Source organism: Lissotriton vulgaris, unplaced genomic scaffold, assembly GCF_964263255.1.
Source record: "Lissotriton vulgaris unplaced genomic scaffold, aLisVul1.2 SCAFFOLD_901, whole genome shotgun sequence".
Lineage (NCBI taxonomy): Eukaryota > Metazoa > Chordata > Amphibia > Caudata > Salamandridae > Lissotriton > Lissotriton vulgaris.
The window spans coordinates 420192-441134 of NW_028241589.1; the positions used below are offsets into that span (position 1 = coordinate 420192).

General features: G+C 49.2%; 1 protein-coding gene across 2 annotated transcripts in view; it reads left to right on the forward strand.

Annotated features, from left to right (window-relative positions):
• The first annotated feature begins 276 nt into the window (after positions 1 to 276).
• LOC147670609 (grancalcin-like) overlaps positions 277 to 20943 on the forward strand; it is a 185499-nt gene continuing 164832 nt past the window's right edge. For both annotated transcript variants that reach the window (XR_015303646.1, XM_086948133.1), the window contains exon 1: positions 277 to 485. The gene's annotated coding sequence lies outside the window, so the exon portion shown is untranslated. The remainder of the gene's footprint in view (positions 486 to 20943) is intronic.

The window sequence follows — 20943 nt, forward strand, 5'->3', positions numbered from 1 at the left end:
TTGTGTTTATCCCGCGCAGCTTTTGCTTTCGGCTATTCTTCGTAGCTTGTTTCCACCTCGAACCAGAAACACCCGGTCTCTGTGACTACACTCATCCCCCCTCCTCACGCTCCCTTACGGGAAGAGGCGAGAGGCCGCGGTTACGTCACATGGGGGAGGGGGAGTAAGGGAAGCTGACAGAAGAGGAAGCAAAGCTCGCGGGGCCTCAGACAGCCAATCAGAGCTCTCCGGCCTTGCTTAGAAGCTTTCTTTGGGCAGTTGGGACTTCCGAGATTTGTAATAATAAATGAGCAAGGCTCGCAGCGGAGGACAGGAGAGGGGCGCTGAGCACTAGAACCCGGGCGGTAGGAGGAGTTTCGGATTTCAAGGGGCGAGCAGCGGGCATAGTAGGCATCGCGGAAGCAGCGACCTTTTACGCCCCGGTGCATCCCTCTGTACGTCCTTCCCGGCCTCCCTCTGACATGGCGTACCAGGGATTCGGAGGGGTGAGTACCCAAGCGTCGCCGTTTGTGGGCAGGGTTGTGTTTCTACGCCTCTGTGCCTCTCGTGTCTTTTACACTTCTGGGTGCATTGTGAGGTATTGGGTGTTGTGCTGTGGATGAGGCGAGGAGGAGGGGCGCGTGAAAAGCTCAGTTTCCATGGCTGCTGTTGGGGGAGGGATGTTGGATGATTTGATTTTGTGTGTTGGAAGAGGTGGGGCCCAGTAAGACTTGTGCAGTGATGGCATTGCTCAGATTCGTTTGTGTAGCAGTGGCTGTGTGTGGCCTTGTTCTCTGTGAAACGAGATGGCTTCGTCGCACGATGAGGCCATGCTAGGGCCTGTTATTTTCGGAGGGAGCCAAGCGATCTATTTCGTTGGGAGGGCTTAGGTTGGAAGACGACATCCTTTAAGAGGACTCTACGAATGTGAGGTCTGGGATACAGCGGCATGGCAGGTTTGTAGCGGCATGCTCCCGCTTCTTCTGTGCCTCCGTGCCAAGATGTCTCTGGTTCATGGTTGGGGTGCAGTGTATTTGCATTGTGGCTCAATGCTACGGTTGAGCGGTTGTGAGCATACACTGCCCACTGGCGCTGCTGCTAGTTCGGTGCAGTGATCTGCTGGTCACGGTACAATCTGCAGAAACCTCTAAAGCCGCGAACATTATTTATGGTCGTTTCAAATCCACCCGCCTCCCACGACCGTTAGATTTGTAAGGGCTTCCCCGCTGCTCGGCCAACAATAGGGGCTATGCATTACGGCCCTGTTCTGGTGTCTAGGCCCCAAGTACTGACAGTTTAACACGTACCCACATTGCACGTACTCCAGGAGTGCCGAGACAGTCTACCGAATACTGGCTAGTACTTTGATAAGGGAAAATGTAGCAGATGGTTTGGGTGCCAGTTCCGGTGTTAGACCTAGTCACCCCGCAGAGTATTTTGCATGCCAAAGATAGCGCGTTTAGTGACGCTGCGGGCATGTGCAGGCAGAGCCCTTGTTTGACATGACGAATAATGATTTAACTGCTGCAGGCTGCCACCAATTGCCCCCTTTTAGGCAGCCATTGTCACGCAGGTGTAGTATTACAAATCCCTTTTCAGAGCCATCGAGAACTGGCCTCTCCGGTGCGAAACACCTAAGCACGCATTGCTAGTACTTTGTGACCGTCCTTTTCATTTTATTATTCTAGTTTAAGTACCTTTATAAAAGGACCGCTTCGTTGGTAATTACACATTTTTCTTAGTTGGGGGAGGGGTTGCTAGTAGTTTACATATAATCCTAGTGGGGAGCTGTGGCTTTGAAGTCCCACGCATAAAGTAGCCTTGAATTAGGCTCACACATTTCTTCTGCTTGGCCTTTTTAGGGGGGGGGGGGGGGGGCACCTTTTCAAGCGATAAAGTTTTTTCGGGTTTAAGTAATGTTCATTGGGCTACGAGAACTAATTTAAACAAAACGAAGCTCAGTAAACAACCCAGAAAGTAACACTGGTCCATGGTTAATCTGGTAGCAGAATAAAGAGTTGGATATTTAAGATTTTTGGGAGAAAAGTAGTAAGGGATTTAGTTCAAGAGGAAGAACTAGCAAGGGGTATTAAGCAATTGCAGGTGTCCCCACTTAAGAGATGTACTATGGTGGGGCAGCAAATCCTACTTTTCCTTCTAACCCAAGGTGTACGCGCCTTCTACGGGTGGACGCAATCTGACTTGGAAGCTACCTTTAATTTAAGGGGGGAATCCCAGAAGCAGGATAATGGTTGACTTGGAACTATGGAACAAAGACCTGATATGATCATCATACCAAGGCATGACGGTGACCATCATGCACTGGTTTTGGAATTGGTCAACACTCCTTTCTGGCAAAAGAGCTCTGATAGAATGGCTACCCCCATAGTAACCTCAGATGATGACTGAAGGATCCAATGGAACCAACTAGTTTCAGATGAGACTTTTCTAACCACTATATATGCTGAGGTAGCGTTTGCCCTTGAGAATTTGAGTAACTTGGGATGTGGTGATCCAACTATTCTGTTGACTTTATCACATCTTCTCATGTCAATTAAGGGTCACTTTTCTAGACAAATAGTAAGCATGTGCAATAAATGCAGGTATATGCCTGTTTTAAGGGGACCTGCAAGCAGGCAAAGGCAGCCTAAGTTGCAGCAGTAAAGGGTGCGAGCAATGTCCACATAGTGGAGATACAAGCAGCTTATAAGAAGGCGCAGATATAAGCTAACAAATTGGGAGGAAGAGAAGTGGCGCACTCTGGCTAAAGCTTCATGTTAGAAAAACAGCAAATTATTTTGCCATTTACTGTCCAAAGGAGCAGCGAACACTGTAATAGAAGATTTAATTTTTTTATCCAGCCACACGTTTGGGAGGAGTACTTCAAACAATTGTATGCTATGCCGGGCAGTGATATGGTCCTTGAGTTTCCACAGGCTGAACAAAGTGCAACAGCAGAAATCGCCCCAGAAGAAGTAGTCTCCTTTACCTTAGAAGAAACTATAATGGCAATCACTAGCTTGGTTAAGGGCAAAGCGCCAGGATTAGATACAATACCCAGGGTATCTCTATCGCTTAGAATCCACCATATGGAGCCCAATACTTCTCTCAACCTTTAATGCAATAGCACGAGGAGGGGTGCCAACATTATCCTGATTTTTCCAAATGGGGATAAAGGTAACCTCTCTAATTATAGACCAATTAGCCTCATGGATACAGCTGAAAAAGTCTTTGGCAAGTTGATCCTGATGCACCTGAATATTTGGATCAAGGATAACAATATGCTGTCTCACCTCTGACATGGTTTCAGGGCATCTACTAGCACCCTGGAACGGGTATTCAGTTTCTTGTCGATAACCTGGAAGGAAGTAATCATTGCAAAGGGCTATTTAAATGTTGTGTTTGTAGATCTCAAACAAGCGTTCAACTCCATAAATCGATCCAAACTATGGGTCCCCCTCCATGGACTTGGTTTGCCAAATGGGCTATTGCAACTTATTGTGCGTATGCCCTAGGATAACAATGCTCAGATTAAATGGAACCAAGGGGGCCAACTCTCCAGGAAAATAGGGGTGCATAAAGCAGTACAACAAGTCTGTTTTTAGCACCAACCCTATTTACTGTATATGTACATATGTATATGTATATATGTGTCAAAACAAAACCCTTTCAGGCACAGAGTGACACATAAATTATGCAAAAAAAAGGAGAGAACTCTGGGTAGTTCTCAAGTTTAGGTGGAAAGCAGCTCCTGTTAGAGCACTCTCAACACCAGCAACACTCTAGATCTGTTCACCTCAAATGTCTGTTTTTCTATCAGTCTTTAAGAATAGGATTAGCACAGTGCCATCCACGCCGAGATAGAAAAGGACAAAGTCTTTTGTCATTTCTACAGCAAAGTCTTAAAGCATAGGAATATTGAGATGAATTATAAATGGATGCGAGGGAGGGCTCCCCAAATATGGCTTGACGTTGTATGAGATCTTGATCGCTTCCTGTTGCACTGATCGTTCTGAGACACTCCCTACAGGGGCACATTGATGCATAGTCTGATGCTTGTGTGTGTGTGTATATTTTGTGTGCAGTTCTACTTTAAGGTAATTCTACTGGACATGTCTGTCTAGTTTTGTTCACCATCAGTGCCTTGTTTCACTCTCTCATCCTCCTCACTCTTCCTAAAAGGTTGTGAATTGACTGTGTTGACCTGCTGGCTGGTTAAAAACTGGATTTAAAATACATCTGGGGCCCTCGATGATTGAATGTATATTTATGCTGCGAAGTTCTTCCACCACCACATTTACTGCCTTTCTTTTGCATATAGGGCAGAGATTTGTTTCGGAGAGCTTTGACATTTTTTGTGATACAGTTTTGTTTTCCTTATCCCCCTTTAACCACTTGCACGTACGTCCGGGAGCTGTTCAACGCTACAGTGCTCGTGTGAGTTGGACGACTCCTGGCCGTCCACTCACTTGGCACTAGAAATCCCTCTGGTGAGGGCACCAGAGTGATATACTTGCCCCCTACAGCCCAGGGAGCTGCTGCTGAGCTTCTCCAGATCTTGAGGCTGTTCAGTTTTTAGTCTCATTTCAGTTTCACTCCCTCAGTGCTCAGAGGGCTAGCTCAGCCCCCTGAGCACTGAGGTAGACGTGAGAGTTATCATTGGGAGTACCTCCCTTAAGCAGGGATTAGCCCATTAAGCACCAGGGAGACAGGTGCTGCCCTATGGGCAAGGGCCTTTGTGCTCGCCCCCAATGTTTTGCAAATTCAGTCTTTCTGCCTCTTCCCCTCGGGGGGGGGGGGTGAATTACACTAGACACCAGGGATTTTTTAAATATGTAAATGTAGGGATGGGTTGCCTAAAATGGGCACTCCTATGTCACCACCCTACCCAAACAAACTGGACAGTCTTTCTGACTCCTATGGGGCAGGTGGGGAATATTATCCTCAAAGAAAGCCCACTGGACACTAGTGACTTTTTTGCTGTTGCATAAAAAATTGGCGGCTGCCCCCACCCAAATCTAATTGCAACCAGTCTTTATGCTACCCCCCCCCCAAGCGTGTTGCAGAAAGCACATTAGGCACCAGGGATTTATTTGTTTTATGTATATAGGGGTGGTGGGTGCCCCAAATGGGTGCGCCAATGACATCCCCCTTCCCACCCCCCCAAATTTCTTCTGACAATCGTCACTGATCTGCGCCCCCCCCCCCAGCCCAGGGGGACAGACATTCCACTAGGTACCAGGGATTATGTTTTTTATAAACCCCCAAAATAGTCTTTCTACCCCTTCAGGATGCAGAAAGCCCACTAGGCACCAGCGATATGGCCATGTCACGGGGAAGCCACACGGGCAAGGGGCGTTCCTTGTTTTCATAGGCACGCATTTTGGCTGTTTCAGTGATGTTTTTAGTTTCATCGGGGCAGAAAACTACTATAAACCAGAGGAAGTTTGTGTGTGAACTGAATTTTAACTGACTGTCTACATGAACAGACCTTTGGCTGGCATTTTGCAGTAGGTGTGTTTGCGCTTGATGATGGTGTGCGTGAAGTGGCGCTTGGCTGGCGGTGTGCGTGGAGTGGCGCTTGGCTGGCGGTGTGCATAGAGGGTAGTGTGTGCGGACTGACTCTTGCCTCGCGGTGTCTTGCATGGGTTTCCCCAGTGTTTTCTTACCCAGAATACCATGCAAACCTCAAATTTACTTAGTCATATTTTCCTCACATGTTTGTGTGGGAAAGTTATAGGATCACCACACAGGCACACATTTCCTACCACCCAGCATTCCCCTTGGTGTCCAGAGAAAAATGATACCTCACTTATGTGGGAGTCCAAAGTAGCGTTAGCCTAAAAACTTAAAAATAAATTGCCCATTTGGACCCGCTTTGGGGCTCCATCAATCTTTACAGGTTTTTGGCCCTTCCATGTCACAGGGTCTTGGCCCATCCGCACAAGTAAGGTATCATTTTTATCAGGACATGATTGGAACATTGAGTGGTAGGAAACTTGTGACGTGCTTTGATCCCACAACTTTCCCACACAGATGATGGCGGAAAATGTAACTTTTTAGCTAAATTTGAGGTTTGCGGGGGTTCTAGGTAGAAAAACATTGGGCAAGCCACACCTCCCTGTACTCCCCAGGGTGTCTTGTTTTCAGAACCGTCTGGATTTGGTAGGTTTCCCTAGATGGGCGTTGAGCCCAGGACCAAAAACTCGGGTAGTTTTGTGATAGATAATTTGGATGTCTCTACAGTAAGTTTTGGGCTACTTCCTGTCGCGGACAATAGGCCTACCCACACAAGTGAGGTACCATTTTTATCGGGGTACCTGGGGGAACACTTGGTGGTAGGAAATTTGTGGCAGCCTGGTAATCCCACAACTTTTCCTCACAGAAAAGTGGGGAAAACGTGATTTTATTTTTAAAGCTACATTTGAGGTATGCTGGGGATTCTGGGTGACAGAATCTGGTGAGAGCCACACAAGTCACCCCATCCTGGATTCCCACGGGTGTCATTTTAAAAAATGTATAGGTTTACTAGGCTTCCCTAGGGGCCTCTGGGCTAGGACCCAAAATCAACAGTTAGGCACATTGCGAGAATAGGTCCGTTTTCACTGGAAAAATGATTTGTCCACGTTGCGTTTTGGGCAGTTTCTTGCTGCGGGCAATGGGCCTACTCATGCAAGTGGGGTACCATTTTTATCAGGAGACTAGTGGGAACACAGAACAGTAGAACAAGTGTTATTACCAATTGACTTTCTATGCATTTCTGCCTTCCAACTGTAAGGCAATGTGTTTAAAAAAATATATATAATAACTTTGAAAAATGTACTCTAATTCACATGCTAGTACAGGTACCCACAATTTCGGAGATGGGCAAATAGGTTCTTGTTTTTGACAACATTTTCTATTCTGTTTTAAAGTATTAAAACATTGCTTACTTTGTTGCACTTGCTGTTTACAAAAGATTTCAAAAAGTGCAGCATCTACAGCAAACAGTTCTCGGAGGCTGACCATTGCAATGTTCGCCTCTCATGTCAGCTGTTTTCTGAACTGAAATTAATTTGAGGTTGTTGAAGTACTTTTTTGATGTATTAGTGATGCACTAAAGGGGGATTTGGACATTGTGTTGTAACTGTAAAATGTTGGTAGGTTGCTTTTGTGTAATTTCATGACACTTAAGCAATTACGTGAAATGCAAATCTGTAATTTTGTGTTCTAAATGCTTTGTCTGTTTTTGCTGATGATGCGTTTTGTTCCTAAAAAAAAGTGCAAGGTGCTTGCTGCTGTTTAAGTGCTCTCCTTGTAAATTCTTAATGCAAATTATGCGTTTGCTGTAAAGTGGCACATAACAGACCACTTTAATGTATTCTTTTTGAAATTTATAAGCCAGACCAGACTTTTTCATAATCTTTAATAGACAGACCACACCCATGGCATCGGACCCCTCCAGAAACCCTCGGCTGACCCAGCGATCTCCAGATCTACCGACAAAGTTTTGGAGAAAACCTGCAACTCGCGCAAACACGTGGAGCGAAACAATCCGCTAGATCCCACCCAATCACTTTACAGAGCCAGCCACAGCACCAAGACGTCTCGTATCGATGAGTTCGATGATATCCACACACTACTTTAAAGAAGGAAATCTGCTGCCTAATCCTCCACAGCAATCAGCTTAGTCTTCCACCGCACACTCCTCAAACGACTACACCAAATCGATATCTAAGAGGTCTCCTTAAATGGATGACCTCTTTCTTCATGGGGCGCACCCAAAGAATCTGCCTTCCTATCCTTCCCTTTAATCCTTAGAACCCAAACGCATCATCTGCTGTGTCCCTCAGAGCTACCTTCTTTAAAGTCTTAATTAGGCCGCTAGGAGACGTCGCCAGAGCCCACAACATCCACATTATTTCCTATGCCGACAACACACAGCTCGTCCCCTCTAAGTTTCAGCTCTCCGTCATCCTCCCCTTGTGTTTGCTTTGTTCACCCTAAGTTGGCCGGGTATACCCAGACGTGGATCCCTTGCTCACTTTGCCACTGGGTTCAAGCTACCTTGGCTGATAAAGGGTTTTGCCCAGAAACCGCTCCCAGGATGCTTGTTTCCAGTTCTGCAGTGTCCCTCAGTCCTACCTTCTTTATAATCTTAATTATGCCGCAAGGCGACAATGCCAGAGCCCACAACATCCACGTAATTAGCTACACTGACAACACCCATCCCGTCCCCTCTCTTTCAGCAGACACAACCACTGCGAAATCCAACTTCCACAACTACATGAAAAACATCTATTCCTGGATGAAGGACAACTGCCTTAAGCCCAGCACGGATAAAAGTGCTGATGTTCCAGAACCACACCTCCTAATGGAACGACACCTGGTGGCCATCGGAAGTCTGACCCACCCCCACACCAAAAGACAACACCTGGAACCATGGGATCATGCTGGACAACAAACTCTCCATGAAATGACAGGTCGACACTGTCTCCTGTCTGTTTCCACACTCCCTGCTTGCTCTGCAGAATTTTTAAATGGCTCCATATCAGCACCAGAAACAGTGATGCTGGCCCTCATCACCAGTCATCTTGACTATAGTAGTGTACGCTATGCAGGCACCACCAGTGAACTAATGAGACTACTCCAGATGATACAGAATGCATCAGCCAGACTGATCCTCAACCTGCAAAATGGACCTACATCCCCCAGCACTGGAGAGACTTCCACTGGCTTCTCATCCAAAAGAGATGTCGGTTCTAGCTACTGACCCATGACTACAAAGCCCTCCATGACCAGGGACCTGGATACATGAACCACTGCCTGAACTTCCACCAACCAGAAATCTACACTATGCCAGCCTCCCCTTCGCACAGACCCTGCGCATCTGCCGCATCTTCTCCCACCTCGCTGCAAAGTCCTGGAACGCCCTCCCCTTCCGAACACCACCAGACTTCAGTGATCTTGAGACCTTGCTTTGTGACTGAATCACAGGGCCCAGTATCTGGATACCCTCACGGGTGATAAGCTGCAATATACAAGTACCTGTGTCCCAAACGGGCATATAGCTTGTCACCAAAGCCAAGTCAGGCTTGCTGTTTGGAGCGTGAGGTTTTCCACAAGGCAATCATGTGAGACAGTCATAAATTGTGTGAGGTATACCAAATTACAGTTGGTTCTGCTAAATAGTATGTTTCCTGACATGGCCTAACACTTGATTCTAACAGCGAACACGATCTGTATCCACAGCTTATTGTATTGAGTGACCAACACCACAACCATTGCCCGCTACAGTAATCTGTGAGCTTTCATGTGACAATTATCTAAGTGTTAATAAAGAATATCACCACCTGCCTGTCAACTTTTAATAGGCTTATCACATTTACGTGGGTGGGGCCTAGTGCCTTTTTTCTCATAACATTTCATAATTAACAGTGCAGCCCTTATTGTATATTTATTTTATTAATTGAGTTGTGGTTGCTTGTGTTTTTATTATGTCTGTCTTGCAAAGAGTTTAATTGATCTTGCAGTAAAACCTTTAATTACTTGCCATGATCATTGGTTTGTCACCATAACTTACTCAGTCCTGCTGCAGCCAGTATACATTTTGCGCAGGCCAATAGGGTCCGTACATGCAGTCTTTTAATTATAAGCACACTCATTTTGTCCAATCAGATCCGGTGCTCGTGGGAATCAAAATGTGAGTGGAACCTAAGCTCTTCTGTTAGTGGTGCCCTTAAAGCTCTTTTTTCTTTTTTCACATAAGGTTCATTCCAAGTTGCACTACCAAGCAGACCTAAGATCCATATAGATTCCTATATACCAGGGCTCTCAAACGCAAGCCTGTACTCTAAAGTCAATGACTGCCTTTTTCCAGTCTGTGCTACTGCTCAGAGTAAAACAAACACTGTATATTATCTAGTTATCAGACCTTTTGTTAAAAATAATTTGTCATGTGCATTTCCCTGAAAGTTCAAGGCGTGGCATCTGGACAATTAAAATGATATAGATGGCTGGTAGGATAAGCAATTTTTTGTGGAGGCGTGCGAGCTTCGGCCCAATTACAACTTTTACTACTGCTACCACCGTATGGGTTGAGCTAAAGCCCCTCTCCAAGCAGTAGTTAAGCCATTTGTTTATGTTGATGACCTAATGCCTGGCGACCGCTGCACCGTCAAGCCACACCCAAAAAAGATCTAGTTCTTCTCTAACACATGATCCATGAAGCTCTGTTGCAAAAATTAAATGTGCTGTTTGGCACTGTTCTTTGAATTGACCTTGTTGAGCAGCCTGTCGCATGGGTGGCTCTAGTAACATTCCCTAGCTTGCTGCACCCATTCAGTTTGCCCCTTTTGGGCTTTATACCCTGGCCTGAGTGAGGTCTCTCAAGCATCCGTTCACATCCCTGGTGTGTGGCCAATCCTCATTAATGCAAGGGTCAGCGGCTGAGGCTGTGGCAGTGGTGTGTTCCAAAAAATGTATTTGGAAGGGGCCCATATAGCACGTTGGCTGGAGGAAGGTGGTAGGATTTCTGCATAGATGTGTAATTACTCTTGACAATTGATGAGATCTTGCAGCCAGTCTTTGAATTTGGGTGCCGCCACTCTTCCCCACCTGCAAGCGATCTGCCTTTTGGCGAGGATGAGTGCCAGGGAAACGTACCTCTGCAACTTGGCGATCAGTGTCTCGGTGTAGCCTAGAAGCGTGGTTGGGGGGTTGTCTAATATGTAGCCCAGTCATGTGGTCCAGCGCTGTTGGCACCTCTGTCCAGTAACTGCAAATGTGCAGACCGTGCCAGGCAACGTGCCTAAAGTCTGCTTTATCTGAAAGAGACACGTTCCTGATTCCTTACCTTAGAATATCCCCAGGCGTCCGACGGGATCCGGAAATGTTTGCGTAGCAGTACCCATGCGCGTCGGTATGCGGCTCCGCGTCAGTCGTGGGCGCCATGATGATGAGGTAGTCGGAGTACTTAGAGGCCGCATCCGCTCGTGACGTCAGTTCTTCTTTTTTTCCGCGCAGATCTGGAAAAAGTTGTACCCTAGTCAATTTTTGACTAACTTTTTACGATCTTTTTGATCTACTTTCGAAGTCTCTCGGCTCCGGTGCCGGTAGGGATGACCGGGTTCAAGCCCTGCGCTGACTGATGTCGGTTACCGACCACCATCGCTGGTGCCTGCACTGTCTAGGCCTGGACCGCGACGACAACTCCTGCTCTGACTGCTGGGCCCTGACGTCTAAAGCTAGACTGGATCGTTCCCGTAAGCGAGGGGCTGGAGTCACAACAGTTCCGGGAGTCTTCTTCGGGCTCAAAGTCCTCAGGTAAGAGGCACAAGAAGTCGAAGAGGCAACATCGCCCGCGCGATGCGGCTGGGGGTTCGGGCGACTCCGCCGGAGCCGCGGGCGTTGCAGCCTGCTCCGCCGGAGCCGCAGGCGTTGCGGCCTGCTCCATGCCTGCCGGTCCCTGGGCAGCACGCGACGCCAGAGGAGATCGAGGCCTTCCTCTTGGCCACGAGGTCGCTCACTTCTCCGTCGGGTTCTGCGGCGCCTTTGGGCCAAGCGCCCCCGACTTGGTCCCCCAGCGGGCCGGGTGCTTCGGTCCCGGCTCTGTCGGGTGCTTTGGTCCCGACGCCGCAGGGCCCCACTGGATCCGGTTGCCGCCGGACGACCTCGCCGGCCCCAAGGGTGTCTCCCCCGGCGCAGTCCCAGGAAGATGCCGTCCCTGGTCCTACCCTCGATTCGGGTCCGGCGTCGTATCAGACGCCGTTTAGAGATTTCTATTTCTATGACCCGGCCCCATCCTTTGAGCCTCAGTACCAGGCGATGGGTGACAAGGGCGATTGGGAGGGGTCTGAGGACCCTCTGGCACGTGAGTGTCAGTCTTCTGCAGACTGGACAGGTGAGCTTGGGGAAGCCAGTGGTCTGGACACTTCGCCTGACACTGGTTTTGTCTCCCCTCCTAGCGTGGCTTTGCGGGAGGGGGCTGCTTATAGCGTGGTGCTGATGAGGGAGACTGGATGGTAGCGTTAAACTTGCAGGATACTTATTTTCACATCCCCGTCCTGCCGGCCCACCGACGTTACCTGCGGTTCACGGTAGGCCACGAGCACTTTCGGTGTACTGTGCTCCCCTTCGGCCTTACAGGCGCCCCACGGGTGTTCACGAAAGTGATGCCGGTGGTCGCAGCTCATCTGCACAGGTTGGAGGTTTCAGTCTTTCCCTACCTCGACGACTGGTTGTTTAAGGCGGGCTCGCTCAAGAAAGTAGTCAGCCACCTTCAGACTAAGGCCGACCTCCAGCACCTGCTGGGGTTCTTCATCAATGTGCCGAAGTCACACCTGTGACCCTCAGAAGCTCCTCTTCATCGGAGCGGTTCTAGACTCTGCGCAGTTTCGGGTTTATCCTCCCGAACAGCGCGTTCGGGATATTCAGGCTCTGATTCCGATCTTTCAGCCTTTATCTTGAGTCTCGGTCAGGTTGACGCTGCGGCTTCTGTGGCTGATGGCCTCCTGCATCCTTCTGGTGCATCACGCCCGGTGGCAGATGCAGGCTCTGCAGTGGGACCTGAAGTTTCAGTGGGCCCAGCATCGGGGCAACTTGTCCAACCATGTCTTGATCTCACTGCAGTGGTGGTTCACGGACCGCGATTGGGTCAGTGGCAGATCCCTACCCCAACCGGAGATCCCTACCCCAACCGGAGCATGTGGTTGTGACGGACGCGTCCCTCCAGGGCTGGGGGGAGTGGGGGGGGGGGGGGCACGTGGGAGAGGTGGAGATCGGAGGCCTCTGGTCTCCGGCGGAGTCCCAGCTCCACATCAACCTTCTGGAGCTGCGGGCAATCAGGCTTGCACTGAAGGCATTCCTTCCCTCCGCCAGGGGGAGTGTAGTGCAGGTGTTCACGGACAACACCACCGCCATGTGGTACTGCAACAAACAGGGCGGGGTGGGGTCGTGGACCCTATGCCAGGAGGCTCTGCGCCTCAGGCAGTGGTTGGAACATCAAGGGGTGACCCTGGTGGTTCAACACCTGGCAGGTTCCCTGAACGCCAGGGCGGACAAACTCAGCCGTCGGTGCATGATGGATCACGAATGGCGTCTGAACTCTGATGTGGCGCAAGGCCTCTTTCAGCAGTGGGGGGAGCCTTGGTTGGATCTATTAGCCACTGAAGAGAACGCACAATGCCATCAGTTCTGCGCGATGAAATTTCTAAGGCGACACTCGCTCGGAGACGCTTTTCGTCGCGAGTGGAGCTGCGATCTGTTGTACGCCTTTCCGCCTATACCACTTCTGCCCAGAGTGCTGAAGAAGAACAGACGCAACCGGGCCCAAGTTATCCTTGTGGCTCCGGACTGGGCACGGAGATACTGGTATCCCGAGCTACTCAGCATGTCTGTCGATTCGTCTGCCTCTTCAGGAGGGCCTTCTGTCGCATCAGCAGGGGACAGTCCTCCACCCGAACCTGTCCAGTCTCCACCTCCATGCTTGGAGATTGAGCGGCGACAGTTGAGGCCATTTGACTTGCCTCCTGAAGTTTGTAATGTGATTCTGGCAGCCAGGCGTCCCTCCACAAAGTCGGTATACGCCAGCAGGTGAAACAGATTTGTGGCATGGTGCACAGCAAAGGCTGTGGATCCACTCTCTGCCCCCCTTTCTGAGGTTCTCCTCTTGCTGCTTTCTCTTGCCCAGCAGGGCTCTGCTCTGGGCACTATCAAGGGCTACCTTTCTGCCCTTTCCGCCTTCTTAAGGCTACCTGATCAGCCTGGTTTTTGTCAAGTCCCCAATTGTTAACAGATTTTTAAAGGGCATCACTCATATGTTCCCTCCTGTTCCTTTCGTGATGCACCAGTGGGGCTTGAACCTGGTTTTAACTTACCTGATGTGCGCTCCCTTTGAGCCGCTTCATAACTGTCCTCTCCGCCTTCTTACTCTGAAGACTGCTTTCCTGGTTGCCATCACCTCTGCCAGGAGAGTGAGTGAGCTCCAGGCTTTTATCTACACCTCCTTTCCTTTCTGTCCATCCGGACAAGGTTGTGTTACAGACAACACCCTCTTTCCTGCCCAAGGTAGTCGCAGCCTTCCATATTGGCCAGTCCATCACCTTGCCCACCTACTTTCCGCATCCCTCTTCCGCATCCCTGGAAAGAGGAAGAGCGGCTCCACCGTCTGGACCCAAAACATGCGCTTTCATACTATCTAGATCGCACACGCCAGTTCCGGGTAAATGGCCAACTCTTTGTTGGTTACGTGGGCGCTAAGAAAGGACGGGCGGTGCACAAACAGACCATCTCTCGGTGGATCGTGTTGTGCATCCAAGCGTGCTACTTGTTGGCTAAAAAGGAACCTCCTGTTGGGCTGAGGGCCCATTCCACTCTGGCCACGGCGACTACTACTGCCCTGGGCCGAGGAGTCCCCTTGCAGGACATTTGTCAGGCAGCTATGTGGGCCTCGCTGCACACGTTCGCAAGACACTACTGCCTGGACAGTCAAGTCCGGAGGGATGGCTTCTTTGGCCGTTCCGTCCTCCAGGACTTTCTGGTGTGATTATTGGTTCGCAGATCCACCACCGGGGTTGGTATTGCTAGGGTATCTATTCTAAGGTAAGGAATTTATCATGAACGTGTCTCTTTCAGATGCGCAAGTTACTACTTGTGTAACAATATATCTGTAAGAGACATTAGTTAGTGATAGATTCCTTACCGACCCACTCATCCTCTCCGTTCTGCGAACCGATATCTAGGGTTAAGGTCATCCCCTTTCAGGGCCCTAGCTTCATGGCACCAGTGTTGGTTTTTATCATGGCTCTGCGTTTCTGGCGCGGAAAATCTGTGTATAAGAACTGAAGTCAGTGCGCGGAGGCGGCGTCTAAGTAGTCCGACGTCATCACGACGGACGCGGAGCCGCGGACGATGCCTACCGATGCGCGTAGGTACTGCTACGCAAAAATTTCCGGATCCAGTCTGACGCCTGGGGATATTCTAAGGTAAGGAATCTATAACTAACTAATGTCTCTTAAATATATATCGTTACACAAGTAGTTACTTGTGCTTCACTCCCGCAGCGATCACACCGGTCATTGTCACGGAGGTGTAGGTGATGCAAGCTTGTAGTAAAGACGGTGAATGTATTTGTAATGAATGATATGCAATCTGCTGCTGGCGGAGATGCTTTCAGTTTGTCTGCAGCAGAAAGACTATTGGTTTTCAGTGAGGGGGCAGCCCAGCTCCTCCTCCCACCTATCCTTGGGGGGGTGGGGGGGTCGTATGTACAGTCTCTGAACGGTGCGATATAGTAGTGACACAACGTGTGTAGGGGCAGTTTGCTGCTGAACGGCATGCGGAGGGTGATGATAGAGGGGCTCCCGTGGAAAGCAGGGAGTGAGGGCCTTCACATTCTGACGTCGTCTGACATAGAAAAAACGTTCTAGTGGGGTAGAAGATATGGAGCCAAAGAATGTAGAGTTTTCCCCCAGATCTGCATGGACTGTTTCTGAAGGAGCTGACGGTATCCTGCCTTCTGTGTGATCGGGAGATCATGCGAAGTCTTTGAATGGTCCGGCTAGTCCGCTCCTATCAATATTTGTTAATCAATAACTTCCTACCATGTTAACCTATGGGCCATGGGGTTTGCAATGGAGAAAATGACCGGGGCCACTTTTCTAGCACCAGGACTTATAAAACCATATTTTTATAAGTATTTCCCTAATTTCTACAGGACCCCAACCCCCTGTGCAACTAGGGGAGACTTCAGGGGTTCTTAATATATGCAGAAATCTTGCAGATTATCCATACCCAATTCTTCTAGCATCAAAGTCGAATTTGAGCAGCTCTTCAACAAAATGCGGGGAGTGAAATGTAAAATTTCACTTTACCCAGGACATAGCTTATAGATTACTGACCCCCCCCCCCCCCCACCCCTGGGATACCTAGGGGTGACCCTGGGGGTCCCTAATATGCGAAAACATACCCCCAAAGTAGAGTTTGGGCACAAAGGTTTAAAAGCTGTCCTGGCAACCAGTGCTACTTTTAAACCTACCCCAGGCTTCAGCACGACACACATGCTGGTGCAGAGAATCTGCCTGCCTCTACACTGCCATGCCTCAGGATACTGGAGACTTCTAGGTAGTTCCAATTCCCTGCCCTATTACATGCTAGGGGCTTATGGGGTAGGTCATGCCAATTACAAGAGTACCCCACTATACCATATTGTACCCTAGTGTATGTTTGGTGTCTTAACTGTATTCTAAGGTGTTCTTTTTAGCTTGGCACTCGCCCTGGGCCTGGTTAAACAGAGCCCAGGGTCAGTCAGTTACCACCAGTTCCAGTCAGCAAAAAGTTGGGGGAGCCCAGGGCACAGGATGACTTTGACACCCCCTTCCCCCTCCCAAACGAAAGGTGGTGGGTTACTAACCTACACCCTGGTAGTCCTCATCGGCTAAGTGGAAAACACTGGAAAGTCCCTCTTCATTTGCATGGAAAGTCCCTCTTCATTTGCATGGGCAACCCCAGGTCTGTGTGCCACTGTAAAGTCCATTTCCTGTAGGGAAATGGACCACCTTAACAGCTTGGGATTCTCCCCTCGCATCTGCATGAGCCACCTGAGAGGCATGTGGTCTGTTTGAACACGAAAGTGAGTCCCAAACAGATAGGGTCTCAACATTTTCACTGACCACACCACAGCAAAAGTCTTTCTCTCAATGGCACTCCACCTCTGCTCTGTGGGAAGAAGTCTCCTGCTAATAATGGCAACTGGCTGATTAAGGCCCCCTTCATTTAGCTGTGACACAACTGCCCCAATCCCTTGCTCTGAAGCATCAGTCTGAACTACACATTCTTGTGTGTAGTCAGGGGCCAGTAACACTGGTGCTGAACACATAGCAGCTTTCAGAGTGTCAAAAGCCTTCTGACTCTCTGGGGTCCAAAGCACCTTTTTGGGCCTCTTTTTAGAGGTCTGGTCTGTTAGGGGCCCCACTATGGTCCCATAATTTTGAACAAACCTTCTATAGAACCCTGTCAGTACAAGGAATTCCCTGACTTGAGTCTGGGTAACAGGAGCTGTCCAATCCAAAATAGTTTGGATTTTAGCTTGGAGAGGCTATACATGGCCCCCACCTACCAGGTGGCCCAGGTACACCACGGAACTCTGCCCTATTTGGCACTTGCTTGCTTTTATAGTCAGGCCTGCCTGCTGCATGGCCTGAAGCACTTCCCTTGGGTGGTTTAAGTGATCCCTCCCAGGTAGAACTGTATACAGCTATATCATCCAGGTAAGCTGCACTGAACTGTTCCAACGCAGACAAGACCCTGTTCACCAACCTTTGGAAGGTGGCAGGTGCATTCTTTAATCCAAAGGGCATTACTTGAACTGCTAATGTCCCTCTGGTGTGGAGAATGCCAACCTCTCCTTTGCTCAATCAGTGAGGGTAGTCTGCCAATAACCTGAATTCAAATCAAAAGTACTCGGGTACTTAGCAGCCCCTAATCTATCAATGAGCTCATCAGCTCTAGGTATAGGGTGAGCATCCGTCTTGGTGTCTGCATTCAAACCTCTGTAGTCCAAACAGAACTGTAACTCAGTGATGCCTGGGGTCAAAGAGAACGGGCCAGCAAACTGCTCCAGCACCTGATTACAATCTCTGTGCTGCTGGTCTGTCAATTTGGGAGAGAGTACAACTCCCTCCACTGACCCATCTTGCACATTAGTGAAGAGTAGGTCGGGCACAGGCTCAGTTTCCTCCACACCCTCATCAGTGACCAGAAACATGGTCATTTCTACCCTATCATGGTGGGGTTTCAATCTATTCACATGCAGGACCCTGTGAGGGTTCCTGGGGATGCCAGCGTCAACCAAATGGGTAACCTTGCCCTTCTTTTTTAAGATTAGATAGGGTCCACTCCACTTGTCAAGGAGGGCCCTGGGAGCTACAGGCTCCAACACCCACAACAACTGTCCTGGAGTATTCTCAGGCATAGTAGCCTTTTGATCATACCAGTGCTTCATTAGCTCCTGGCTGCCCTCCAGTTTCCGGTTACCCTTGTACATGTCCTCCGCCATTCTAGATCTCCGGCCTAGCACATAATTAAGCACATTGTCCTTAGCTTCTTTAAGAGGCTTCTCTAAAGACTCTTAGCAGGCTCAATGGCCCCCTCACAGGGTGTCCAGAAACAAACCCATTTCTGTGGCACCTCCCTGTAGGCAAACTGTAAGCATGGGAGGAGAACATCCCATCTCCTACTGAGTTTCTCCGACAACCCATTTATCATGCCCTTCAGGGTTTTGTTGAATTTCTCAACAAGACCATTTTCTTGTGGGTGATAGGGGGTGGTGAACTTGTAGTTGACACCACACTCCTCCCACATAGCAGTCAGATAGCTGGACAGGAAGTTCATGCCCCTATCTGACATCACCTCTTTTGGAAAACCCACTCTGGTGAACACCAAGCGGTGCTCTAGCCACTGCAGGAGCATCAATGGTTCTAAGAGGTATGGCTTCAGGGTATCGAGTAGCATGGTCAACTACCACTAAGATATCCCTATTCCCTGATGCAGTAGGTGGGTCCAGGGGACCAACAGTGTACATCCCCACCCTTTCAAAAGGAACCCCAACCACTGGCAGTGGTACTAGGGGAGCCTTTGTCTTGACCCCTGCCTTGCCTAGGTCTGACAGGTGACACAGGAGCTGCAAAACTCCTTTACCTTTTCAGACATAAGGGGCCAGTAGAAATGGTTCACCAACCGGTTCCATGTCTTTGTCCGTCCCAAATGTCCTGCAAAGGGGATATCGTGACTCAGTCAGGATGACCTCTCTGTACTTCTGGGGCACCACCAACCTCCTGGTGGCCCCCTCCTTGAGGTTTCTGGCCTCAGTATAAAGCAGTCCATCTTCCCAGTCGAGTGTGTGAAACCCACGGTCATCCCCTTCCTCTTGCTTAGAAGCAATCCGCCTCAAGCTCTCAAGGGTGAGACAGTCACGCTGTCCCTGACTGGACTCCTCTCTGGAGGGTCCACCTGCTCCGGTAAGTTCTGCCAAATCTGACAGATCTGGCAGGGATAGAGTCCCTCCCTCAGAGACCAGATCCTCCCCATGAGGGTTAGATTCTTCCTGCAACTCTGGAGTTCCCTGGGCTGGCTTTCCAGGCCCAGTGCCCTTGTCCTTGGATGCTTGACCCTTTGTTCCAAGGTCCAACTGTCCAGCTTTTCCCTTCTGGCTAGTCTGTGACCTAGTCACAGCACATACCCACTCGGGTATGGAGTCCTCTCTCCACCTCTGACCACGCAGATGCATCAAGATCATTGCCCAGTAAACACTGGACTGGGAACAACTTTTACACCGCTACCTTCATAGGGCCTGACGCACCTCCCCATTCCAAATCCACCACAGCCATGGGATGGAGTTTGGTAGTGCTGTCTGCATACTTGCCAGGTAACAACCTCTCTGGGGGCACCAGTTCATCCAGGACCATAGTTACACTAGTCCCAGTGTCTCTGAAAGCTTCAACCTCAGTCCCATTCACTTTAGGCCACTGCCTGTACTTGTCCATGTTTGGAGGTAAGGCAGCAAGGGTGGCGATAATCACCCCACCCAGGGACACTAAGGTTGCTTCCACCTGCCTGTTCTGTACACCACCCTCCACCCCTATACTGACACTGGCAATCCCTGTGGATGGCCCCTTAGGGGGGAGCTTATTGGTGCAGACAGCATCTCCCTGCTTATGCCCTGGCAGGTTACAGTCAAAGCACTTACCCATCTTTGAGGGATCAACGAATATACCAGGCTTTCCCTGAAATCCCTTCCCTTTGAATTTGGCACAATAGACTTAAAACAATTTTGGAAAAGTCAAAACAATGGATTAAAAACAGCTTAGTCCAAATTGGAAAAATCAAACTCAAAAGTTTTGTTCTAAGGCAATTTAGAGGATTTTTATAACCTTAAATTATTCACTGAAAGGTGTACTTTTTAGTATTAAATAATTTTTATTGAAAGAGTGTCACACAATGATTAAACACAAACTGTCAGCGATATTTCATTCAGTAGCATGACCAAAGCTAAAGACACTGAATAGAATGAGTCCAAGCGGGCGAAGGTGAATTGAAACTAGCGTAATACCCAAGTGCGTACAGCCCCACCAGGAGAAAAGGCGAGAAAGAAAGGAAAATTAAAGGAACAGAGGAGAGAAAAAAACCATAACTAACCCCCCACTACCCGCTTACCCTACCCAGCCCCCCCTTTCATGGTCCTTGTCCACCACATTTGTGCTGTTCTAGTCGAGCTAGCCCTGTTCTCCGTCTCTGAGAGACGTAACAATCTAAGGTATCGGGGGCAGGTGACCTCCCAGAACTCCGATGACAGCAGGGACAAACATGGCTGCCACAGCTCCGCACATTTTGCCCCCTCCCCAGCAGCCGTTAGAGAGCTTTTCCATGCCAAGCACTAGCCAGAGGTGATGTAACCACTCATGCAGTATAGGGACAAGCGCCGTCCTCCAGTGAACGAGAATGTTCTGCAGCGCATAGCCCAGCGCAATCGCAATCAGGCGACCTCTACCGGAGCGCAACAGGTATGTCAAGGGATTCGGGAGCACCAAGAGGAAAAGTGATGGGAGACGTGGATTCTGTGTCAAAGTGCGCGCCCACCTCATCCAGAACCTGTTTCCAATATCCCTGAAGGTGTGTAAATCCCAAAGCAAATGCACCGAAGTCCCTGTTTGTGCACAGCCCCGCCAACACACTGCCTCCCTGGTGTGATCCATTTCATAAAGACGTTCAGGGGTGGAATACCAATAAGTCACAATTTTTGTTAAGGTGTCTGTAAGCCCCATATGATAGGCGGAGTGACACGCTCTATAATAAGTACCCTCCCATTCCTTGCGGCTAAAAGTCTTATCCAATTCCCTCTCCCAGCGAGCCCTGCTAGCTGTATAAATATGAATATGTTTAGTCAGTAGCTTCTTATAGAGGTTAGATATTAACTTCTTGTCAGTCTTG